Here is a 26,400-nt window from a genome sequence, read left to right as displayed (position 1 = left end):
ACAAGTCACTAATGAGCAACTATAGGCCAATATCAAACCTTCCGTTTTTAAGTAAAATCATTGAAAAAGTAGTCTTTCAACAACTCAACCATTTCTTGTCACTAAGCAACAGTTTTGATACCTTTCAGTCGGGTTTCCGACCACACCACAGCACTGAAACGGCTCTTGTCAAAGTCTTTAATGACATCCACCTTAACACAGATAATGGCAAAATTTCAATCTTAGTATTACTTGATCTCAGTGCTGCATTTGACACGGTCGACCACGACATACTACTAGACCGATTGGAAAACTGCGTTGGCCTTTCTGGCTCAGTACTAAACTGGTTTGAATCCTACCTAAAGAATAGGGATTACTTTGTGTCTATAGGTAATTATGCATCTGAGCGTACAAATATGACGTGCGGAGTTCCGCAAGGCTCCATTCTGGGGCCTCTTCTGTTTAACATCTACATGCTTCCACTGGCTCAGATTATGGAGAAAAACAAAATAAGTTACCATAGTTATGCGGACGACACACAAATTTACATAACCTTATCGCCAGGGGACTATAGTCCAATACAAAAACTGACTAAGTGCATCGAACAAATTAACGGCTGGATGTGCCAGAACTTTCTGAAATTAAATGAAGGAAAAACTGAGGTGGTTGTTTTTGGAGCAAGAGAGGAACGATTAAAAGTCTGCGCTCAGCTTCAAACAACAATGTTAAAAACAACAGACAAAGCCAGAAATCTTGGTGTAGTCATGGACTCAGACCTGAACTTTAACAGCCACATTAAGACAATTACAAAGTCAGCCTACTATCACCTTAAGAACATATCAAGGGTTAAAGGACTTATGTGTCAACAGGATTTGGAAAAACTTGTCCATGCCTTTATCTTCAGTAGACTTGACTACTGTAACGGGGTCTTTACAGGTCTCCCTAAAAAATCAATCAGACAGCTGCAGCTGATTCAGAACGCTGCTGCTCGAGTCCTCACTAAGACCAAGAGACTGGATCACATCACTCCAGTTCTGAAGTCTTTACACTGGCTTCCTGTGTCTCAAAGAATTGATTTCAAAGTACTCTTGCTAGTTTATAAATCACTTAACGGTTTAGGTCCAAAATATATTGCTGATCTGCTACTACACTATGAACCACCCAGACCTCTCAGGTCATCTGGGACAGGTCTGCTTTCTGTCCCCAGAGTCAGAACTAAACAGGGTGAAGCAGCTTTCAGTTTCTATGCTCCTCATATCTGGAATAAACTCCCAGAAACCTGTAGATCCGCTGCTACTCTCAGTTCTTTTAAATCAAGGCTGAAGACCTTTCTATTTGATGCTGCCTTTCTTTAAATGACTAATCATTTCTTTAAATTTCTTATGCTGCACTGTAAATTTTATTCTTGTGTTTTATGTTTCTCTTTGTTTTTAACTGTCTATTCATGTGTTTTACCGGTTTTTAATGCTTGTGATTTTTAACTGTTTTTACTTGTGTTTTATCTGTTTAACTGATTTTGTGTAAAGCACTTTGAATTGCCTTGTTGCTGAAATGTGCTATACAAATAAAGCTGCCTTGCCTTGCCTTGCCTATCTGAGGTTTATTCATAAAGTGTGTGTGCGTGTGTGTGTGTGTAAAAAAAAACAATGATTCAGTTTGAAATATATTTTCATCCACAAATTAATTTTAGTCTTCAAAGCCTCGTAGTAACTCATAGTATAGTACCTCAACATATTCATTAAAAGTCATAGTATAGTAAGTCAAAATATTCATAAAAAGTCATAGTATAGTATGTCAAAAATTCATAAAAAATCATAAAAAGTCATAGTATACTATGTCAAAAATTCATAAAAAGTCAATGAAATCATAAACAGTCATACTGTAGTATGTCGAAATATTTATAAAAATTCATAGTATAGTATGTCAAAAATTCATAAAAAATCATAAAAAGTCATAGTATACTGTAGTATGTCGAAATATTTATAAAAATTCATAGTATAGTTGTCAAAAAATTCCTAAAAAGTCGTAGTGTAGTATGTTGTAACAAGTCCAGATTTATAGTTCTTGTTGTAAAACAAGAAGAATCTAAAGTCCTCTGGAGAATGCGGGCATTGATCCCGCTACCTCTCACATGCTAAGCAAGTGCTCTACTATTTGAGCTAATTCCCCTTTTCAAAAAAAGTCATAGTATGTTTAAAAAAGTCATAAAAGTCATAGTGTAGTATGTTTAAAAATTCATAAAAAGTCATAAAAAGTCATAGTATAACATGTCGAAAGTTCCTAAAAGTCATAGTTTAGTATGACAAAAAAATCATAAAAGTCATAGTATAATATGTCGAAAATTCAAAAAGTCATAGTATAATTTGTCAAATTATTCAGAAATAGTCATAAAAAGTCATAGTCATGGTCATAGTATGTCAAATTTTTTTTTTTTAAAGTCATACTAGACTGTGTCAAAAATTCACAAAAGTCATAGTATCGTATGAAAAACTATTCATAAAATGTCATAAAAAGTCATTTTATAGTATGTCAAAAAATTCAAAAAGTCATAAAAAGTCATAGTATAGTATGTCAAAAAATTCATAAAGTCATAGTGTAGTATGTCGTGACAAGTACAGATTTATAGTTCTTGTTGTAAAGCAAGAAGAATCTAAACTCCCCTGGAGAATGCAGGCATCGATCCCGCTACCTGTAACTTGCTAAGCAAGCTCTCTACCATTTGAGCTAAGTCCCCGTTTCAAAATAAGTCATAGAATAGTATGTCAAAAATTCACAAAAAGTCGTAAAAAGCCATAGTATGTCAAAAAATTCATAAAAAGTCATAGTTTAGTATGTCAAAATATTCATAAAAGTCATAGTATAATATGTCGAAAATTCATAAAAGTCATAGTATAGTATGTCAAAAAATTCATAAAAAGTTAAAAAAAAACTCGGCCACGACAGCCTGAAAAGCAGTGTTTTACCTGTTTGGACCAATGTTCATAAACTTTTCAATTGGTTAGTAGTAGTTACCAGACACGGGCAAAGTGCAAATTGTAGTGCTCTGCCTGTTCCTGTATATCCTCGTGGAGGCAGCTTGATTGATTGATATGCTCCCTTATTTGTACCATAACAATTCACTTCAATTTTATTTATAGTATCAATTCATAACAAGAGTTATCTTGAGACACTTTACAGATAGAGGAGGTCTAGACCACACTCCAGAATTTACAAGGACCCAACAGTTCTAGCAGTTTCCTCCAGAGCAAGCCACAGTGCGACAGTGGTGAGGAAAAACTTCCTTTTAGGCAGAAACCTCGGTCAGACCCAGGCTCTTGGGAGGTGTCTGACGGGCCGGTCGGGGTTAGAGTAAAGAGTGGAAATAACAAAAATAGAAAAAATGGTACCAAAGCCCTGGTAAAATCCAACCTCCATGCCATAAGTCCCCTCATCACAAAGGTCCTTAACCACTCCCTCCAGGCAGGCCATGTTTCATGGAAAGCCCTGAAAAGCTTAAAACACAGTCCTAATTTAGTCCTCCTCAACAGTCAACATAGTGTTTGCTGTGTGGCGTGTCTGTTTTTATTTCTCTCATGTTAACAGTATTGACCAATACGGTAGGCATTCTAACCTCAGCTGACACGCTCACGCCATGCAGGCAGTGTGCAGGAGCCCTAAGCTTCCAAGGTAAGACTGAAATTCATGATAATAAAAACTTTATAATCTTCACACTAAAGTTGAAAAAACACCTCCAACAAAAGGCTTTTATTCGCTTTACATGGACACATGTAATGTAATGGTACAAAATAACTTCACATGTAACTTTAGTGCTCTAGAAAATCAGACAATAACTTGGTTGCACATGATTAGTATTGGCAACCATGGAGAATCAATTCATTGAGTGATAACCAGGCACTGCTGGGAATTGGACCCAGGATCTCCTGTTTACAAGACAGGCGCTTTAACCACTAAGCTACAGCACCTTCTACAGATAACCCTGTCTTGCAAGAATACAATGAGCTAGTGAAAAGGGTTCCCTCCATCCATCCATCTCTGTCCAGCAGCTCCAGCAGGGGACCTCAAACTTTCCTTTGCCGAGCCACATCAACCAGCTCCGACTGGGGGATCCCGAGGCGTTCCCAGGCCAGGTTGGAGATGTACTCTCTCCACCTAGTTCTGGGTCTTCCCCGAGGCCTCCTCCCAGCTGGACGTGCCTGGACCAGCTCTCTACAGAGGCCCCCCGGAATATGACAAATATTCAAAAAAAGTCACAGTATAATATGACAAATATTCAAAAAAAGTCAGAGTATAGTATGTCAAAAATTCATAAAAAGTTGTAGTATAACATGTCAAAAATTCATAAAATGTCATAAAAAGTCATAGTTTAGTATAACAAAAAAATCATAAAAGTCAAAGTGTAGTATGTCAAAAAATTCATAAATGTCGTAGTATAGTATGACAAAAATTCATTAAATGTCATTAAAAAGTCATAGTATAGTATGTCGAAAAATTCATAAAAAGTCATACTATAGTATGTCGAAATATTTATAAAACGTCATAGTATTGTATGACAAAGAAATCATGAAAGTCATAGTTTAGTGTGACAAAAAATCATAAGTCATATTATAACGTGTCAAAAAATCATAAAAGTCATAGTATAATATGACAAATATTCAAAAAAAGTCATAGTATAATATGACAAATATTCAAAAAAAGTCAGAGTATAGTATGTCAAAAATTCATAAAAAGTTGTAGTATAACATGTCAAAAATTCATAAAATGTCATAAAAAGTCATAGTTTAGTGTAACAAAAAAATCATAAAAAGTCATAGTATAGTATGTCAAAAATTCATAAAAAGTTGTAGTATAACATGTCAAAAATTCATAAAATGTCATAAAAAGTCATAGTTTAGTATAACAAAAAAATCATAAAAAGTCATAGTATAGTATGACGGAAAAATCATGAAAGTCATAGTTTAGTATCTCAAAAAAGTCATAAAAGTCATAGGATAGTATGTCGACAAAAACATAAAAAGTCGTAGTGTAGTATGTCGTAACAAGTCCAGATTTATAGTTCTTGTTGTAAAACAAGAAGAATCTAAAGTCCTCTGGAGAATGCGGGCATTGATCCCGCTACCTCTCACATGCTAAGCAAGCGCTCTACCATTTGAGCTAATTCACCTTTTCAAAAAGAGTCATGGTATGTTGAAAAAAATCATAAAAGTCATAGTGTAGTATGTCAAAACAATCATAAAAGTCATAGTATAATATGTCAAAATATTCATAAAATGTCATAAAAAGTCATAGTATAGTATGTATAAATCTTCCTAAAAAGTCGTAGTGTAGTATGTCGTAAAGTAAAGTATGCTAAAGTATGTCAAAAAAACATAAAAAGTCATACTGTTGTTGTACAAATATTTATAAAAATTCATAGTATAGTTGTCAAAAAATTCATAAAAAGTCACAAAAAGTCATAGTATAATATGTCGAAATAGTCCTAAAAAGTTGTAGTATAGTATGTCGTAACAAGTCCAGATTTATGGTTCTTGTTGCAAAACAAGAAGAATCTAAAGTCCTCTGGAGAATGCGGGTGTTGATCCCTGTACTGTTCTCCCTGTGTGTTATGCACTTCCAGTACGTTGACACAGATCAACAGCAAGCCAAACTCGAATTCACGAGCCAGGACGACGAGCGCCTTGCTCCTTTTATTGTCTTCAGGCGGGTGACATTAACGAGTGAAAACTAAACAGAAAGAAAAGGACAGAAGCTTAGTCTCCTGTACAACAAATAGCTATAGCCTATTGAGCTATATCTGAATATACTACGCATGAACAATGTGCTAACTACCCATTCACACACATGGCGCTAGCATCACATCAAAGTAAGCTTACGTAAGCGTTACGTTCACACACACATAGCGCTAGCATAAACATCGAGAGAGCATCGCTAGCAGAGAAGCGCGACAAACATAGTGCATTGAATGATGAATGAATGAAAAGTTTACTAGCTTACAGCCACAGGAATAATGTAAGTAGTAATAACAGAAATAAATACTAAACTTACAGCCAATGCTTTCGTGGGGAAAATCAATACAGTGTCCAACTCGAGTACTATGTTTTCTCCGGCATAACTCTTCTTCTACTGTTTAAAACATGTAGCGTGTCATGTTTTCCAAAATAAAGGTCAATGAAAACTATTCCTGCGTGTGCTTTACTACATATTACAGAACACCTAATTAACTTACATAGAACACTTTGGAATAAAAATTACTCTTAACTCTGAGGGCAGAACAATCCCGCTATCTCTTGCATGCTAAGCAAGCCCTCTACCATTTGAGCTAATTCCCCTTTTAAAGAAAAATTATAGTATAGTATGTCGTAGTTAAGTATGACAAAAAAAATCATGAAAGTCATAGTATAATATGTCAAAAATTCATAAAAAGTCATAGTATAGTATGTCGAAAAATTCATAAAAAGTCATACTATAGTATGTCGAAATATTTATAAAACGTCATAGTATAGTATGACAAAAAAATCATGAAAGTCATAGTATAGTATGTCGACAAAAACATAAAAAGTCATAGTCACTTCCTTAAAAGTATGTTGAAATATTCCTAAAAAGTTGTAAAGCAAGAAAAATAAATGTCGGTTATGCCGAAATAATGTTGGTTGTCTCTTAAACAATGCCTTTCGTTGACAGCAGGACTCAAACCTGCATCCATCGCCTTAACCACTCGGCCACGACAACCTGAAAAGCAGCATTTTACCTCTTTGCACAAATGTTTATAAACTTTTCAGTTGGTTAGTAGTAGTTACCAGACACGGGCAAAGTGCAAATCGTAGTGCACTGCCCGTTTCTGTGGATCCTCATGGAGGCAGCTTGATTGATTGACATGCTCCCTTAATTGTACCATAACAGAGATCTAATGTTTTATCAAATTGGGTTTGGCAAGTAACCTTTCTGGTTACTTCTTGACAAACAAAGCAAGTAACCACACAATGAAAACTAACGCGATGGCTGGGAATCAAACCCAGGTCAACTGCTTGGAAGGCAGCTATGTTCACCACTATACCACCATCACTGGACAACACAGCTTGTGTCCATTTTTACAGTTCATTGTCCGTCTGGATTTATTTGATAAAAAAAGCTTGTAAAACATCAACCCTGTGGTCTACAGTCAAGATGTGAACATCATTTTTTTAGGACAAACTGGGTTATTAGAAGATTTGGGCTGCAGTGAGGTCACTTGAATGTTAACGGTTGTAGGACCTTAAAGACAAATAAAACGGAGCATGAATCTCACAGACATGTATTGATATCACAGACAGAGCAGTAAAACCTAAGCCATTTTCCGCTCTAAAACGCTTGTCATATGTCTTGGGAGTCACACTGTGAAGAAATAATCATTATAACTTATACAGTTTACAAAATACATATGTTTTTTCAAAGAAAGTCCAGACGCTTTTGCCCTCATGACATTTACTTATGCCATTTACTTATAATAATACACACAGCACACATAGCAATGCTACACAAACATTTGTGTGTCTAAAACAGTTCTCCTATATGCAAAAATAAACATAATAAACATTATAACTCATATAAAGCACATACTATTTACAATTCTTCAAATAAGGCCCAAATATATCCCAAATCTCAAAGCAGTGGGGCCATTTCCTCTATAAAACGGTAGATATCTATTTTGTTCCGCTACAGCATCTTATATCGCATACTAGACTAGTGTGACCACAGTGTGACTAGGAAGATTGATCTCTTTAGGACTCCATACTCTTTGTGTGACGTTGTCTCCCATATATGGGCATATTACTTCCTTCTCTTCCGTAAACAGAGGGCAGACATGGAGCCCGGAGCTAGTGGCATAAATAAGCAAAAACGCGATGAATTATAGACATAAAGTGGATAAATCGTGGATGTGACGATATGGATTTAATGCTCAATGACCCCGAAAAAGGCACAGGTTCCAGGCTGGATAAAAATCACCTGTAGAGGCTAGAAAGACCCAGAAGAGACCTCCGTAAACGCTAACTTGTTAGCTTTTAGCTGCAATTTTTGGTAAGTCTATCATTTATGGTTATTAAATGATTAAACTATGAATCAGAGGTGCTGTTTTTGCTCGTGCACGAGTCTCTCGGGTTCAGAGGGTGAAGACTACAAACTGACTATGTGACAGATGTGTAATCTGTCATGTCCTGCCTTCTGAAGCTCTAGCCAGGAGCCATTCCTCGCCTAAAACAATATGAGTCATTCCAGTAAGTGAAAAGAAAACTCACATCTACAAAGATAAATTGGATAGATGTAACTCCCTGATGGTCTAGTGGCTAGGATTTGGTGCTCTCACTGCTGCGGTACGGGTTCAATTCCTGGTCAGGGAATGGTCAGGACTTGACAGATTCACGTGTAATATTTGAAAGAGCAAGTTCTTAGACTGGTTTTTGGTTGATTTACATTTATCAAATTCTTCCTCATTAGTTTAACGCTAATGTAATGTTATTTTGGATTTAAGACATTTTAGTGCAATGCAAAGGTGCATAACAGATTGCTTTCTACTTACCTGGAGCGATGCAAAGCTGGGGAGGTCAACTAGTCAAGGAACAGCAAGTGTAACTTCTTTAGTTAAATGTACATGTTTTACAGTCTCTATTTTACTGTATTTATTTACTTGTATTGTAGTATATTTATTTTATTATGCTCCAGTTTTATGGGTGTTACGGCGGGTATGGGCCATGTAGTTTCCATTTTTATAGATGAAATAAACTTGACATGAAATTAAGTTTACTCTTCAGCAGGTGGAGACATTTCACTTCAGACACTTGCAGCAACTGATGCTTTGTCAAACATCAACAGACTTAATGCTTATTCACATATGACAAGGTAAAATCGTTTTTGCATTCCATCACCCCTTTAAGATCACTTTCCAAAAGATGATTTTTTTAATTCCTCTTTTTAGTCAACTTCAGCAAGACAGGTGCTTTAACCACTAAGCTACAGTGCCTCCTACAGGTTTGTGTGTCATGCAAGAATACAATGAGCTAGTGACCAGAGTTCCAACCATCCATCCATCTTTGTCAAGCAGCTCCAGCAGGGGACCCTAAACTTCCCTTTTCCGAGCAACTGGGGGATCCCGAGGCGTTCCCCGGCCAGGTTAGAGATATAATCCCTCCACCTAGTCCTGGGTCTTCCCCGAGACCTACTCCCAGCTGGACGTGCCTGGATCACCTCCCTAGGGAGGCCCCCAGGAGGCATCTAGACCTGGACACCAGCTCATTTTTGTTTTGCAGCACATCCAGCTGCTAGAGCTTCTCAACAAGCTGGAAGAGCTCCATGTTGGAGGGAACAGTGGACGTCAGAAGGCATTGTTGTGGTCGTAGTTGTTGCTCAACAATTCATGCTAGGCCCTGAAGCGTCCTCCCCAGTCTGGTTCAAACGGTGTTAAAGCGAAAAGCAATACATTACTTTATTTGCGTTACTTTTGTAACACGTTACTCCCAATACTAACAGTCAGTATACTTTATGTTTATCTTATTTAAGGTAAAAGAGAAATTAAGACTTAACATTACGCCTACTAATGGAGGTGCTGTGGCTTAGTTGGTGAACGTGCCTGTTTAGTAAACAGGAGGTCCTGGGTTCAAATCTCAGCAACACCTTGTTGTTGCAGAGATTACCTATGATTGCATCCCATCATCATGTCCACCCAATGCCTCTGCTACCCGTTAAAAGGATCGCTTTGCATTCAGTCTTGTAATCACCATAAGAATTAGGGATCACTGAAATTTGAACATGTGCATTAGAACTGATTGTTGAATGGTCTATCATGGCGGTTTTTCCACTGCGTGGTATCGACTCGACTCGCCTTTTGGGGTTTTCCATTATGAAAAAAAGTCCCTGGGACCTGCGACCAGGTACTTTTTTTAGTACTACCTCAGTCGAGGTTCCAAGCGAGCTGAGGCGATTCCAAAAGGTGACGTGAAAACCTGCAGACCGCTGGTTGGTCGGATCACTGCGTTTTTAGCAAACAAGAGTGCAGAGTGTGTGTCCAGAACAAACGGGACATTGAAAAAAAAAATCTAGCCAGACACCGACAGATTATCTACTCTCTGCACTATTCTCACTTTTCAACTGTTCGCTATTAGGGGCTTTTAGGGGCTTTATGTCGTTTCCAATATTGTACACCGTTACTTTAAAAAAAACAAGAAAATAAATCAAAGAATTTTTTTTATTTTATTCTCTCTGTATCTCTTACTTACTCACTCACAGACACACAGACAGACACGCTCACACATACCTGGTGTGAAAAGAAAAAAGAAAAAAAAAAAAAATTATCACACTGATCATAGAAAAATTTAAAGTTAAAAAAAGAAAGTTATAATGAGTATGAAAACTCTTTTTCATTACATTTTACTTAAAAATTGCAACCGCATTGTTGTATTTATTGTTGCAGAACTTTTTCTGTATATAGTTCGTTTGTTACCATGACAACACCACTGATCTGAAGCTCAATGCTGATGATCAATAAATTGCATGCTTAAAATAACATAATGGTTTAAGCCCCGCCCATTTCAAGACAACCCGTCCCACTTCTGGGTTAAATTTGCCCACTTCCGGGTTAGGCCCTTGCCCAGTCCGAGTACAGATACGGATACAGATAATTCATGTGGTAAACCGATACAGATACAGATAATGCTGTACTCGCTTATCCCTAGTTGACAATAATGATGCTCACAAAACACTGTAGTTGCAATTGCGTTTCATGTCCTCTTAAATACAAAGAACTGCTAAGTTCAGACATTAGTTCCAAATGAAAACAATTGTTGTCAGAAGTGGGATTTGAACCCACGCCTCCAGTGGAGACTGCGACCTGGACGCAGCGCCTTGGACCGCTCGGCCATCCTGACTGATCCAACAAGTACCCAGTAGGGCCTGTCTCAAAAATTATAATTTAATATAGTAAATTAAACATGTCATGATATAGTAGGTTCTCAGTCATCCATGTCATAGTTAACAAGGGAAGGTTTCTCAACTGTCAGTCCAAATATATGGGTGTTCATGGAGACATGGAAGAAAGTCACCAGGGTGGCAATGTGCTTGACAATGGCAATACATTGCGCAGGATGTGAAGGCAATGTGCAATACAGGCTAAATCCTATGGTGGGAATCAATATCCACTAATGTTTCTGTCCACAATGTCCACCTGAATCCAGAAATGTCCCTGCCAGATGGGAAATAGACTGACAATGGGGTCAACATTGTGCAATTATCTTCAAAATGTCCAACTGAGTCCACAAATAAACCTGCCAGATGGGAAATAAACTGATAACTGTCTTTATGGTCTAAATGTGTCAAATATTGCCATGCTATTACCCCAAAAGATCCCAACTAGGCCAAGGGCAACTGGACTTGGTAAAAGGTTCTCCGCAGAAGTTTTGTCTCTCATCCAAGAGACTTCTTTAGTTATTTTTTCACACAGAAAGGGTTGGACACAGTGCCCACTCCCCCACCCATATCTGACAATTGAAAGCTGTGGGGAAAGGGGGGTTCCAAAGCTAATAGACCATTCAACAAGCAATTCTGATGCACTATACCGACCCATTCAGGATGAGCACTGTAAACTATGACTGCAGCAACACAAGTTAAAATTTCAGTGATACCTAATTTTTTATGGTGATTACCAGACTGAATGCAAAGTGTGTATCCCCCATGTAACTCAAAGCCTATCACTTCCAGTCAATACTGTCAAATATGGAGCTCCTTCAAGTTATATTAACAACCAGGTGACTGGTGGTCTGGTCTCTCCCTCTTCCCCAGATAACATTCTCTCTGAGTTCCATTCCACATGCACTGAAATCCTAGACTCTATTGCCCCTTATCAGATTAAAGCTGTTAAACCTAAGGTGGACGCCTGGCTAAATGACACCAAGAGGGCCCTTAGGCAACACTGCAGACAAGCTGAACGAAGATGGAAAGACAATCTACATGTGACACTGGGTGTATTAAGGGACAGTCTATCACATACCAGAATGCTGTGAAGGTGGTGAAGATGCAGCATCTCTCTTCTGTCATAGCTAGCAATTGCCACGAACCTAGATTGTTATTTAATACTATTAACTCTGTCATAAATCCATGCACCTCTGCTCCAACAGATGTGTCAATTAGTACATGTGAGAAATGTCTTGGTTATTTTATTGACAAAGTAGCATCTATCTGGGAAATTACCAGTGCTAATTTTAAGGTATTGTATCTGCTTCTCCTACACACTCAGCTGTGTTTGAGGAATTTAAGCCTGTGTTGAGGTTGTACAACACATGAAACCTACCAACTGTCCCTTAGACATTGTCCCAGCCAGAATGGTGAAGGAGGTTTTTAATAGCACCATTGGGGCAAGTCTTCTTACTCTTTTTAAGTGAATTGCTAAGCCTGTACTTTGTTACTTTTACTTGAGTAAAGAAGTTAAATCAGTACTTCTACTTTTACCAGAGTATTTGTTAACACAATTATATGTACTTCTACTTGAGTACGGGCAGTGAGTACTTTTGCCATCTCTGATGGTGGTTGGTATGCAGGTCACTTGATGTAATACAAGCAAATACATAAGGCCCCACCCAACAGTTTTGTGATACGTGGCGTGCAACTGTATGTCAATGATCAAGCTTGCTGTGACCAAGAAACCACCAGCAAAATGACTGATACATCATCAGTTCCGGAATTTTCTTGAATGCCAAATATTTGAAATCAAAGTCAGAATCCAAGTGACATGTAAGAACAGTACAATGCACGTCCAGCTTCTACATTTCCGCATGAGTCAGCTTCCTCAATTTCTGAGTAACAGGAAAATAGCCTGATAAGCATACATGTGCAGCTCAACTTCAAAAAGCCATAAAGCAAATGTTTGTGGCTTAAAGATCGAGCTCCCGCTCATAGAATGTCCAACAAGCGCAGTCTCTGTGGCGCAATAGGTCAGCGCAGTCGGCTGTTAACTGAAAGGATGGTGGTTCAAGTCCACCCAGGGACGTTTGTAGCTAACAAAGAAGCCAAAGGAGAAAAGAGGGAAAGGAGTGCCGGACCTGTTATTGTTTTTAGGGAGCAGATTTACAGCTATACACTTTGTGGCTCACACAGTGGCTAACCTTTGTTGCCATCAAAGATGCTATTTGGACCTCCAGAAACTTGCTGGTAAGAAAGCACAAGCAGATCCCCCCATGGATGTGATCAGGATGGCTGCAGTATCTAAGTAGTATGTGTTTTATGATTGTACTTTTGTTTTTGAATGGTACATGAACATATTTTAAAGAGTGGTTTTATATCTGTGCTGCGAATTTTGGCAAACTGTTTTGATCACTTGAGGTATTTCCGTGTAGTCTTTGGTCTTGGACAGTTACCTTGCAATCTAAAACTGTATATCCTATTGTCTCTGGAACAATAGTTGGCAGTTGGAGGAGTAATGGCTCTTTACAGTGAATATGCAAAAGAAGATGTTCACAAATTTAGCCCAGGTAAATGCTCAGCCCATATTCACACAGACCTAAACCTACTCACTTAATGCTGGTTACAATATTCTAATAATAAACAATGCCAGAGAAAAATGAAAAAGTGTGATAATTTTTTTTTAATAAAGTATTAGCATTTTTTAATAAAGTTATGGCTTTTTACTTGCAAAGGTTTTTTTTCCATAACATTAACAAGCATACCGTTAGTTACGGCCCCTGTGTCTGTCACGATGTGGAGAGTTGGTACTTGCAGGTAGTGTGGCCGAGTGGTCTAAGGCGCTGGAGGCGTGGGTTCAAATCCCACCACTGCCATTTGCAGATGTTACATTGCTGGAAGGTAACCAATGTGATCTCTTACAGCTGTGTCATTTGGCCTGAACTTGGTGAAGTAACTAGAATCATCCATCAATCACCTTGCTGAGATTGTTCCTTGTTAACCTGAGGTTGAACGATTGGTGAAACCTTCCTTTCCAGCACTTTGGAGTAGAAAATCAACAAATAATTGTGATAATTAATCGTGATCTCCATATTGATCAAAGTAATTGTCGTTATCATTTTGGCCATAATCATGCAGCTCAAAGAGATTTTATCAAACCAGGTTGGGCAAGTAACCTTTCTGCTGACTTCTTGTAAAAAAGAAAGTACCACAACCCAAAAACAGTTACTGCGATGGCTGGGAATCGAACCCAGGTCAACTGCTTGGAAGGCAGCTATGCTCACCACTATACCACCATCGCTGGGCAATGCGTTGTTCACTTCAAATCTTGTACTACATCTGGGCATTGAGACTCAAAGTGCTCTATCACTGAGCTACAGCCCCTGATGAGTCAGAAATTCCCTCCAGGGGGTCCTGTGTTTCCTCATTCACAAGAATGGGAAGTGCATAAATATGTGCTAACTCCCTTCGATAGCTCAGTTGGTAGAGCGGAGGACTGTAGACGCATAAAGCTGAAATCCTTAGGTCGCTGGTTCAAATCCGGCTCGAAGGATCTGTTTTTTCCAAAGTTTCCTTTAGGGGATCAATAAAGTATTTCTGATTCTGATGTAGAGATGGACAGACGACCCCAAAGAATAATATTTCTTGCCGGGAGGTAACAAGAAACAAAAAAAAGAGTTGCGGTAGACAGAGTTAAGCCCTGACAAAATAGAGAACTACAGACAAAAGTTGTGGAATAGTGCCAAGTGTGACCAGAAGAATTGAAAAAAACAACCATTTACTTTAAGGTTTGTACTATAAAGTACAAAAGTGGATGTGGCCTAAATGCTGGAATAGCGCCACCTATCGAATGATGTGCCAAATTTTAAACTTGGCCATTCCTCGTTAGTATAATGGACAGTATCTCCGCCTGTCACAATACTACAAGGACTCAAGGTAGTCCCGGAGAACGCGTTGGACTACTCATGAGGGGAAAGTGGCCCTTGGCTCAGCCTGTGTTCAGCGTGGGAGAAGAACTCTTGATCCTAAAAGGGAATATTGTCAAGCGATGGAAAGAGCACATCTCCTGGACATGAACAACACGTCTCAAGGCGCAGCAGTGTGTCAAGTCTGGGCACCTTAGAATTCCTTTTATTGTCTTTGCAGATAATGTGGTTCTGTTGATCCACAGCGCCTTCTGGGGTGACTCATGAGAGGAAAGCGGGCCTTGGCTCAGGCTGTGTTCAGCATGGCTAAGACCCTAAATCAGGCTTTCAGTACCTATGGGATAATACAATATTGTTCACGAAGGCACAAGTGAGATTTTTTATGATGTGATGTGCCATTGGTTTGCTACCAACGCTAAGGTTGCCTTTCATTGTCGGCAGGATTTGGACCTTCGTGGGGAGACCCCAATGGATTTCTAGTCCAGTGCCTTAAACACTCGACCACAAAAACCCAAAAAGTGGTGATAAACCAACTGCTTGGAAGGTAGCTATGCTCACTACTACACCACCATCACTAGACAATGTGATATTCACTGCAAATCTTGCAACCCATCTGGGCATTGAGACTGATTTTTGCATTAATTAACATAAATGCAAGGAGGTCACGACATCCCACAACACTGTGCTATACAAATTTGCACAAATCCTTTTCAACTGCTGAGTAAAGCAGGACATGGGTAAAGTGCACAGAGTTGTTAGACACTAGAGATGAGCCGGATACTCGGCAGAAACGAGTATCCGGTACGGATAAAGGCAAGGCAAGGCAAGGCAAGGCAGCTTTATTTGTATAGCACATTTCAGCAACAAGGCAATTCAAAGTGCTTTACACAAAATCAGTTAAACAGATAAAACACAAGTAAAAACAGTTAAAAATCATAAGCATTAAAAACCGGTAAAACACATGAATAGACAGTTAAAAACAAAGAGAAACATAAAACACAAGAATAAAATTTACAGTGCAGCATAAGAAATTTAAAGAAATGATTAGTCATTTAAAGAAAGGCAGCATCAAATAGAAAGGTCTTCAGCCTTGATTTAAAAGAACTGAGAGTAGCAGCGGATCTACAGGTTTCTGGGAGTTTATTCCAGATATGAGGAGCATAGAAACTGAAAGCTGCTTCACCCTGTTTAGTTCTGACTCTGGGGACAGAAAGCAGACCTGTCCCAGATGACCTGAGAGGTCTGGGTGGTTCATAGTGTAGTAGCAGATCAGCAATATATTTTGGACCTAAACCGTTAAGTGATTTATAAACTAGCAAGAGTACTTTGAAATTAATTCTTTGAGACACAGGAAGCCAGTGTAAAGACTTCAGAACTGGAGTGATGTGATCCAGTCTCTTGGTCTTAGTGAGGACTCGAGCAGCAGCGTTCTGAATCAGCTGCAGCTGTCTGATTGATTTTTTAGGGAGACCTGTAAAGACCCGTTACAGTAGTCAAGTCTACTGAAGATAAAGGCATGGACAAGTTTTTCCAAATCCTGTTGACACATAAGTCCTTTAACCCTTGATATATTCTTAAGGTGATAGTAGGCTGACTTTGTAATTGTCTTAATGTGGCTGTTAAAGTTCAGGTCTGAGTCCATGACTACACCAAGATTTCTGGCTTTGTCTGTTGTTTTTAACATTGTTGTTTGAAGCTGAGCGCAGACTTTTAATCGTTCCTCTCTTGCTCCAAAAACAACCACCTCAGTTTTTCCTTCATTTAATTTCAGAAAGTTCTGGCACATCCAGCCGTTAATTTGTTCGATGCACTTAGTCAGTTTTTGTATTGGACTATAGTCCCCTGGCGATAAGGTTATGTAAATTTGTGTGTCGTCCGCATAACTATGGTAACTTATTTTGTTTTTCTCCATAATCTGAGCCAGTGGAAGCATGTAGATGTTAAACAGAAGAGGCCCCAGAATGGAGCCTTGCGGAACTCCGCACGTCATATTTGTACGCTCAGATGCATAATTACCTATAGACACAAAGTAATCCCTATTCTTTAGGTAGGATTCAAACCAGTTTAGTACTGAGCCAGAAAGGCCAACGCAGTTTTCCAATCGGTCTAGTAGTATGTCGTGGTCGACCGTGTAAAATGCAGCACTGAGATCAAGTAATACTAAGATTGAAATTTTGCCATTATCTGTGTTAAGGTGGATGTCATTAAAGACTTTGACAAGAGCCGTTTCAGTGCTGTGGTGTGGTCGGAAACCCGACTGAAAGGTATCAAAACTGTTGCTTAGTGACAAGAAATGGTTGAGTTGTTGAAAGACTACTTTTTCAATGATTTTACTTAAAAACGGAAGGTTTGATATTGGCCTATAGTTGCTCATTAGTGACTTGTCTAGGTTGTTCTTTTTTAAGAGTGGCTTGATTACTGCAGTTTTCAGGGCCTGTGGAAAGATACCTGAAAGAAGAGATGTGTTCACAATCTGTAGAAGATCAGAAGTCAAACAATTGGAAACATTTTTGAAAAGTCCCGTTGGTAGAACATCAAGGCAACAGGTCGAGGTTTTCAGATGTTGAATAATGTCCTCCAGGTTTGTATGGTTGATCGTGTGAAATTCTGTCATATTGGAACTATTTTTGCTTGAACACTGTGACAACACATATCCTGGACTTGATATGGAGGCACTGACTGTTTGTCTAATCTTTTGAATTTTGTCTTTGAAGAAGGAGGCAAAGTCATTGCAGGCCTTGGTAGATAAAAGTTCAGATGCTACTGGTACTGGAGGGTTTGTTAACCTATCAACAGTAGCAAACAAAGCACGGGAATTATTATTGTTTCTAGAGATAATATCAGAGAAAAAGGACCTTCTTGCATTCCTCAGTTCCAAATTATAAATGCGAAGTCTCTCTTTATAGGAGTTATAATGGACCAGGAGATTTGTTTTTCGCCACCTTCGTTCAGCTTTCCTACACTCTCTTTTTTCTGTTCTCACCAGTAGGACATTTCTCCATGGAGATCTTTTCTTACCAGATACAACTTTGACCTTAGTGGGAGCAATGGCATCAATAACATTTGTAATTTTACAGTTGAAATTATCTACAAGCTCACTGACTGATAGCCCAGAGAGGGCTGGTGTGGAGGAGAAAAGCTGTATAAATGTGTCACTGGTGTTTTCAGTGATATACCGTTTTCTGATTATCTTTGTTTGGACACTTTTGGGCACAGAGATAGTGCCGTTAAAGAAAACACAGGAATGATCTGAGAGAGCAACGTCAGTCACCACAACCTTGGAAATGTTCAGACCTTTGGAGACAATCAAGTCCAGAGTGTGCCCCTTATTGTGGGTGGGCTCCGTCACATGCTGAGTCAGTCCATAGTTCTCAAAAACACAACATGCTCAACAAATATGCTCTCCAAAAGGAAACTCAGATTCTTAAACGTAGCCAAAATGTGACAGCATGGGAATATTGCACGTTGGCAGGAGCTTGACCAATTGGGAAAACCACAATTGCCGTCTTTAACTAAAACTTTTTGTGCTTCCCCATGAAGCGCTTGGACGGGGGTGCTAAGCAGCAGCTGTTATGTCCATTTAAAATTACTGGACCGTGACAACTGAGAACCGTCCGGGGAGGTCGCATCTGACAGCATAGAGGTGGTGGTCATCGCTTCTCGGCCTTTTGGCTAAGATCAAGTGTAGTATCTGTTCTTATCAGTTTAATATCTGATATGTCCTCTATCAGGGGACAACATATTAAATGGATTTTTAGCAATGGGGGTTGAAAAAGGGGCTTGCTTCATTCACTCCACGCATCGACCCGGTATTGCAGCATCGCTGGGAACGGTGCACCCATCTTCTGTCTTGTGGAAAAACAATTAACGATGCACGTTGAGCTGCCCGTTGCCAAAACTGTCAATGGACCTGAAGAGCAATTGATATGAGTTGATCAAAAATTGTTATATTTATTGCTGATTTGAAAACTATTTACATGACAGCATCGAGCTTCAGATCAATGGTGTTGTCATGGTAACAAACAAACTATATACAGAACGTTTTGCAACAATTAATACAACACATGCTGTTGCAATTATGAAGTAAAATGTAATGAAAAAGAGTTTTCATATTCAATATAACTTTCTTTTTTTAACTTTTTATTTTTTTATGATCAGTGTGATTTTTTTTTTTTTTGGTTCTTTTTTATTTTTTTTTATTTCCACACCAGGTATATGTGTGTGTGTGTGTGTGTGTGTGTGTGTGTGTGTGTGTGTGTGTGTGTGTGTGAGTAAGAGAGAGACACAGAGAGAGAGGGGGCGGGGGGGGGCAGCTGACAGTAAAAAAAAAAAAATCTCCGATGGCAGAGACGCAACTGGAGTCGCATTTAAAACAAGCAGCATGTCTGAAACCCACGTTCACCAGAAATCTACTGGTTACTATGTAAGGACTGCAAACCCCACGTTCACCAGAAATCTACTGGTTACTATGTAAGGACTACAAACCCCACGTTCACCAGAAATCTACTGGTTACTATGTAAGGACTGCAAACCCCACGTTCACCAGAAATCTACTGGTTACTATGTAAGGACTACAAACCGAAGTTAAAAACAAACCTGAAGCTGAAGAAACCCTAAACGTTAACGGAACAGATCCGCAGACCGAATTGACTGACGGAGCAGGAGAGAGCGAGAGAGAGAGCGAGAGAGAGCGCATTTCTCCATGTTCTGTGTGTGTGTGATTGATCCGAGCGGGTTTGTAGGCGGGGGGGGGCGCTGTGATTATCACAGAACGCTGCGCGGCCAGTTGAGGAGTTTTATTCAATCCGAGCACGGATATTGACTCATATTACTCGGATAATACTTGTACTCGGCAAAAGTGCTTTATCCGTACCGGATACTCGTTTCAGCCGGACACTCGGATCACCCCTAGTGTATATGCAGTAATATAAAAGAAAGTTGATGTCATAATGAATTGTGATGATGACATAATGAATAGTGATGATGACATAATGAATGGTGATGATGAATCAAAAAGAAAGTTGATGTGTATATGCAGTAATGTAAAAGAAAGTTGATGTGTATATGCACAAATCTAAACCCCACGCATCGACCCGGTATTGCAGCGTCACCGGGAACGGTGCACCCATCTTCTGTCTTCTGGAAAAACAATTAACGATGCACGTGAAGCTGCCCGTTGCCCAAACTGTCAACGGACCTGAAGAGACATGGCTGGCAGATTTTACCGCCAGAAATTGTCCTAAAAACTGAATGATCTGTGAAACCTCGTTGGGTTCCTGGTATCAAAACGTTGTTATAATACTTGACAAGATAAAGCCATACAAAAGTGTAGCAAGATTTGCACTTTTGATTGGCAGAAAAACAGCAAGGACAAAATATTGGCCCTGTGACAATGGGGGAATAGGTGAGGCCTTGGATTTGGAAAGCGGCACACCAAGTGAGAATTACCGCGAGGGTTGGGACTGGGAAGACTGGCGTTTTCGGCTGCTCTCGAGAGTGGGCTGTACTTACTCTGGTTTCTCTTCATAACGCACAGTCTTTCGCCTTTTACTAAAGACTTCCGTGGAGAGGAACGCCTATGAGTTGAAGTTATTTTTGGTGGGCTTTGCTGTTTGGCCAAGCCTTTTGTACTTGTGAAAGGCAAGGCAAGGCAAGGCAGCTTTATTTGTATAGCACATTTCAGCAACAAGGCAATTCAAAGTGCTTTACACAAAATCAGTTAAACAGATAAAACACAAGTAAAAACAGTTAAAAATCACAAGCATTAAAAACCGGTAAAACACATGAATAGACAGTTAAAAACAAAGAGAAACATAAAACACAAGAATAAAATTTACAGTGCAGCATAAGAAATTTAAAGAAATGATTAGTCATTTAAAGAAAGGCAGCATCAAATAGAAAGGTCTTCAGCCTTGATTTAAAAGAACTGAGAGTAGCAGCGGATCTACAGGTTTCTGGGAGTTTATTCCAGATATGAGGAGCATAGAAACTGAAAGCTGCTTCACCCTGTTTAGTTCTGACTCTGGGGACAGAAAGCAGACCTGTCCCAGATGACCTGAGAGGTCTGGGTGGTTCATAGTGTAGTAGCAGATCAGCAATATATTTTGGACCTAAACCGTTAAGTGATTTATAAACTAGCAAGAGTACTTTGAAATCAATTCTTTGAGACACAGGAAGCCAGTGTAAAGACTTCAGAACTGGAGTGATGTGATCCAGTCTCTTGGTCTTAGTGAGGACTCGAGCAGCAGCGTTCTGAATCAGCTGCAGCTGTCTGATTGATTTTTTAGGGAGACCTGTAAAGACCCCGTTACAGTAGTCAAGTCTACTGAAGATAAAGGCATGGACAAGTTTTTCCAAATCCTGTTGACACATAAGTCCTTTAACCCTTGATCTATTCTTAAGGTGATAGTAGGCTGACTTTGTAATTGTCTTAATGTGGCTGTTAAAGTTCAGGTCTGAGTCCATGACTACACCAAGATTTCTGGCTTTGTCTGTTGTTTTTAACATTGTTGTTTGAAGCTGAGCGCAGACTTTTAATCGTTCCTCTCTTGCTCCAAAAACAACCACCTCAGTTTTTCCTTCATTTAATTTCAGAAAGTTCTGGCACATCCAGCCGTTAATTTGTTCGATGCACTTAGTCAGTTTTTGTATTGGACTATAGTCCCCTGGCGATAAGGTTATGTAAATTTGTGTGTCGTCCGCATAACTATGGTAACTTATTTTGTTTTTCTCCATAATCTGAGCCAGTGGAAGCATGTAGATGTTAAACAGAAGAGGCCCCAGAATGGAGCCTTGCGGAACTCCGCACGTCATATTTGTACGCTCAGATGCATAATTACCTATAGACACAAAGTAATCCCTATTCTTTAGGTAGGATTCAAACCAGTTTAGTACTGAGCCAGAAAGGCCAACGCAGTTTTCCAATCGGTCTAGTAGTATGTCGTGGTCGACCGTGTCAAATGCAGCACTGAGATCAAGTAATACTAAGATTGAAATTTTGCCATTATCTGTGTTAAGGTGGATGTCATTAAAGACTTTGACAAGAGCCGTTTCAGTGCTGTGGTGTGGTCGGAAACCCGACTGAAAGGTATCAAAACTGTTGCTTAGTGACAAGAAATGGTTGAGTTGTTGAAAGACTACTTTTTCAATGATTTTACTTAAAAACGGAAGGTTTGATATTGGCCTATAGTTGCTCATTAGTGACTTGTCTAGGTTGTTCTTTTTTAAGAGTGGCTTGATTACTGCAGTTTTCAGGGCCTGTGGAAAGATACCTGAAAGAAGAGATGTGTTCACAATCTGTAGAAGATCAGAAGTCAAACAATTGGAAACATTTTTGAAAAGTCCCGTTGGTAGAACATCAAGGCAACAGGTCGAGGTTTTCAGATGTTGAATAATGTCCTCCAGGTTTGTATGGTTGATCGTGTGAAATTCTGTCATATTGGAACTATTTTTGCTTGAACACTGTGACAACACATATCCTGGACTTGATATGGAGGCACTGACTGTTTGTCTAATCTTTTGAATTTTGTCTTTGAAGAAGGAGGCAAAGTCATTGCAGGCCTTGGTAGATAAAAGTTCAGATGCTACTGGTACTGGAGGGTTTGTTAACCTATCAACAGTAGCAAACAAAGCACGGGAATTATTATTGTTTCTAGAGATAATATCAGAGAAAAAGGACCTTCTTGCATTCCTCAGTTCCAAATTATAAATGCGAAGTCTCTCTTTATAGGAGTTATAATGGACCAGGAGATTTGTTTTTCGCCACCTTCGTTCAGCTTTCCTACACTCTCTTTTTTCTGTTCTCACCAGTAGGACATTTCTCCATGGAGATCTTTTCTTACCAGATACAACTTTGACCTTAGTGGGAGCAATGGCATCAATAACATTTGTAATTTTACAGTTGAAATTATCTACAAGCTCACTGACTGATAGCCCAGAGAGGGCTGGTGTGGAGGAGAAAAGCTGTATAAATGTGTCACTGGTGTTTTCAGTGATATACCGTTTTCTGATTATCTTTGTTTGGACACTTTTGGGCACAGAGATAGTGCCGTTAAAGAAAACACAGGAATGATCTGAGAGAGCAACGTCAGTCACCACAACCTTGGAAATGTTCAGACCTTTGGAGACAATCAAGTCCAGAGTGTGCCCCTTATTGTGGGTGGGCTCCGTCACATGCTGAGTCAGTCCATAGTTCTCAAAAACACAACATGCTCAACAAATATGCTCTCCAAAAGGAAACTCAGATTCTTAAACGTAGCCAAAATGTGACAGCATGGGAATATTGCACGTTGGCAGGAGCTTGACCAATTGGGAAAACCACAATTGCCGTCTTTAACTAAAACTTTTTGTGCTTCCCCATGAAGCGCTTGGACGGGGGTGCTAAGCAGCAGCTGTTATGTCCATTTAAAATTACTGGACCGTGACAACTGAGAACCGTCCGGGGAGGTCGCATCTGACAGCATAGAGGTGGTGGTCATCGCTTCTCGGCCTTTTGGCTAAGATCAAGTGTAGTATCTGTTCTTATCAGTTTAATATCTGATATGTCCTCTATCAGGGGACAACATATTAAATGGATTTTTAGCAATGGGGGTTGAAAAAGGGGCTTGCTTCATTCACTCCACGCATCGACCCAGTATTGCAGCATCGCTGGGAACGGTGCACCCATCTTCTGTCTTGTGGAAAAACAATTAACGATGCACGTTGAGCTGCCCGTTGCCAAAACTGTCAATGGACCTGAAGAGCAATTGATATGAGTTGATCAAAAATTGTTATATTTATTGCTGATTTGAAAACTATTTACATGACAGCATCGAGCTTCAGATCAATGGTGTTGTCATGGTAACAAACAAACTATATACAGAACGTTTTGCAACAATTAATACAACACATGCTGTTGCAATTATGAAGTAAAATGTAATGAAAAAGAGTTTTCATATTCAATATAACTTTCTTTTTTTAACTTTTTATTTTTTTATGATCAGTGTGATTTTTTTTTTTTTTGGTTCTTTTTTATTTTTTTTTATTTCCACACCAGGTATATGTGTGTGTGTGTGTGTGTGTGTGTGTGTGTGAGTGTGTGTGTGTGTGAGTAAGAGAGAGACACAGAGAGAGAGGGGGCGGGGGGGGGGCAGCTGACAGTAAAAAAAAAAAAATCTCCGATGGCAGAGACGCAACTGGAGTCGCATTTAAAACAAGCAGCATGTCTGAAACCCACGTTCACCAGAAATCTACTGGTTACTATGTAAGGACTGCAAACCCCACGTTCACCAGAAATCTACTGGTTACTATGTAAGGACTACAAACCCCACGTTCACCAGAAATCTACTGGTTACTATGTAAGGACTGCAAACCCCACGTTCACCAGAAATCTACTGGTTACTATGTAAGGACTACAAACCAAAGTTAAAAACAAACCTGAAGCTGAAGAAACCCTAAACGTTAACGGAACAGATCCGCAGACCGAATTGACTGACGGAGCAGGAGAGAGCGAGAGAGAGAGCGAGAGAGAGCGCATTTCTCCATGTTCTGTGTGTGTGTGATTGATCCGAGCGGGTTTGTAGGCGGGGGGGGGGCGCTGTGATTATCACAGAACGCTGCGCGGCCAGTTGAGGAGTTTTATTCAATCCGAGCACGGATATTGACTCATATTACTCGGATAATACTTGTACTCGGCAAAAGTGCTTTATCCGTACCGGATACTCGTTTCAGCCGGACACTCGGATCACCCCTAGTGTATATGCAGTAATATAAAAGAAAGTTGATGTCATAATGAATTGTGATGATGACATAATGAATAGTGATGATGACATAATGAATGGTGATGATGAATCAAAAAGAAAGTTGATGTGTATATGCAGTAATGTAAAAGAAAGTTGATGTGTATATGCACAAATCTAAACCCCACGCATCGACCCGGTATTGCAGCGTCACCGGGAACGGTGCACCCATCTTCTGTCTTCTGGAAAAACAATTAACGATGCACGTGAAGCTGCCCGTTGCCCAAACTGTCAACGGACCTGAAGAGACATGGCTGGCAGATTTTACCGCCAGAAATTGTCCTAAAAACTGAATGATCTGTGAAACCTCGTTGGGTTCCTGGTATCAAAACGTTGTTATAATACTTGACAAGATAAAGCCATACAAAAGTGTAGCAAGATTTGCACTTTTGATTGGCAGAAAAACAGCAAGGACAAAATATTGGCCCTGTGACAATGGGGGAATAGGTGAGGCCTTGGATTTGGAAAGCGGCACACCAAGTGAGAATTACCGCGAGGGTTGGGACTGGGAAGACTGGCGTTTTCGGCTGCTCTCGAGAGTGGGCTGTACTTACTCTGGTTTCTCTTCATAACGCACAGTCTTTCGCCTTTTACTAAAGACTTCCGTGGAGAGGAACGCCTATGAGTTGAAGTTATTTTTGGTGGGCTTTGCTGTTTGGCCAAGCCTTTTGTACTTGTGAAAGGCAAGACAAGGCAAGGCAGCTTTATTTGTATAGCACATTTCAGCAACAAGGCAATTCAAAGTGCTTTACACAAAATCAGTTAAACAGATAAAACACAAGTAAAAACAGTTAAAAATCACAAGCATTAAAAACCGGTAAAACACATGAATAGACAGTTAAAAACAAAGAGAAACATAAAACACAAGAATAAAATTTACAGTGCAGCATAAGAAATTTAAAGAAATGATTAGTCATTTAAAGAAAGGCAGCATCAAATAGAAAGGTCTTCAGCCTTGATTTAAAAGAACTGAGAGTAGCAGCGGATCTACAGGTTTCTGGGAGTTTATTCCAGATATGAGGAGCATAGAAACTGAAAGCTGCTTCACCCTGTTTAGTTCTGACTCTGGGGACAGAAAGCAGACCTGTCCCAGATGACCTGAGAGGTCTGGGTGGTTCATAGTGTAGTAGCAGATCAGCAATATATTTTGGACCTAAACCGTTAAGTGATTTATAAACTAGCAAGAGTACTTTGAAATCAATTCTTTGAGACACAGGAAGCCAGTGTAAAGACTTCAGAACTGGAGTGATGTGATCCAGTCTCTTGGTCTTAGTGAGGACTCGAGCAGCAGCGTTCTGAATCAGCTGCAGCTGTCTGATTGATTTTTTAGGGAGACCTGTAAAGACCCCGTTACAGTAGTCAAGTCTACTGAAGATAAAGGCATGGACAAGTTTTTCCAAATCCTGTTGACACATAAGTCCTTTAACCCTTGATCTATTCTTAAGGTGATAGTAGGCTGACTTTGTAATTGTCTTAATGTGGCTGTTAAAGTTCAGGTCTGAGTCCATGACTACACCAAGATTTCTGGCTTTGTCTGTTGTTTTTAACATTGTTGTTTGAAGCTGAGCGCAGACTTTTAATCGTTCCTCTCTTGCTCCAAAAACAACCACCTCAGTTTTTCCTTCATTTAATTTCAGAAAGTTCTGGCACATCCAGCCGTTAATTTGTTCGATGCACTTAGTCAGTTTTTGTATTGGACTATAGTCCCCTGGCGATAAGGTTATGTAAATTTGTGTGTCGTCCGCATAACTATGGTAACTTATTTTGTTTTTCTCCATAATCTGAGCCAGTGGAAGCATGTA

At 39.5% G+C, this 26,400-nt stretch overlaps 8 non-coding genes across 8 annotated transcripts; 5 read left to right on the top strand and 3 right to left on the bottom strand.

Annotated features, from left to right (window-relative positions):
- Positions 1 to 3,868: 3,868 nt before the first annotated feature.
- trnat-ugu (transfer RNA threonine (anticodon UGU)) lies at positions 3,869 to 3,941 on the bottom strand. Its single transcript has one exon. It is a non-coding gene; the product is annotated as a tRNA-Thr (tRNA).
- Positions 3,942 to 10,788: 6,847 nt separating this feature from the next.
- trnal-cag (transfer RNA leucine (anticodon CAG)) lies at positions 10,789 to 10,871 on the bottom strand. Its single transcript has one exon. It is a non-coding gene; the product is annotated as a tRNA-Leu (tRNA).
- A 3,254-nt stretch (positions 10,872 to 14,125) lies between these two features.
- On the bottom strand, positions 14,126 to 14,197 carry trnag-ucc (transfer RNA glycine (anticodon UCC)). Its single transcript has one exon. It is a non-coding gene; the product is annotated as a tRNA-Gly (tRNA).
- A 164-nt stretch (positions 14,198 to 14,361) lies between these two features.
- Positions 14,362 to 14,449, top strand: trnay-gua (transfer RNA tyrosine (anticodon GUA)). Its single transcript is given in 2 exon segments — positions 14,362 to 14,398; positions 14,414 to 14,449. It is a non-coding gene; the product is annotated as a tRNA-Tyr (tRNA).
- A 4,025-nt stretch (positions 14,450 to 18,474) lies between these two features.
- Positions 18,475 to 18,665, top strand: LOC116680562 (U2 spliceosomal RNA). The gene has a single exon (XR_004329793.1). It is a non-coding gene; the product is annotated as a U2 spliceosomal RNA (small nuclear RNA).
- A 1,664-nt stretch (positions 18,666 to 20,329) lies between these two features.
- Positions 20,330 to 20,444, top strand: LOC116680558 (U5 spliceosomal RNA). The gene has a single exon (XR_004329790.1). It is a non-coding gene; the product is annotated as a U5 spliceosomal RNA (small nuclear RNA).
- Positions 20,445 to 23,297: 2,853 nt separating this feature from the next.
- Positions 23,298 to 23,488, top strand: LOC116680557 (U2 spliceosomal RNA). Its single transcript, XR_004329789.1, has one exon. It is a non-coding gene; the product is annotated as a U2 spliceosomal RNA (small nuclear RNA).
- Positions 23,489 to 25,148: 1,660 nt separating this feature from the next.
- LOC116680556 (U5 spliceosomal RNA) lies at positions 25,149 to 25,263 on the top strand. The gene has a single exon (XR_004329788.1). It is a non-coding gene; the product is annotated as a U5 spliceosomal RNA (small nuclear RNA).
- Positions 25,264 to 26,400: the final 1,137 nt, after the last annotated feature.

The sequence above is a fragment of the Etheostoma spectabile genome, unplaced genomic scaffold, assembly GCF_008692095.1.
Source record: "Etheostoma spectabile isolate EspeVRDwgs_2016 unplaced genomic scaffold, UIUC_Espe_1.0 scaffold00018483, whole genome shotgun sequence".
NCBI classification, from domain to species: domain Eukaryota; kingdom Metazoa; phylum Chordata; class Actinopteri; order Perciformes; family Percidae; genus Etheostoma; species Etheostoma spectabile.
This window is presented reverse-complemented; position numbering and strand designations above follow the sequence as displayed.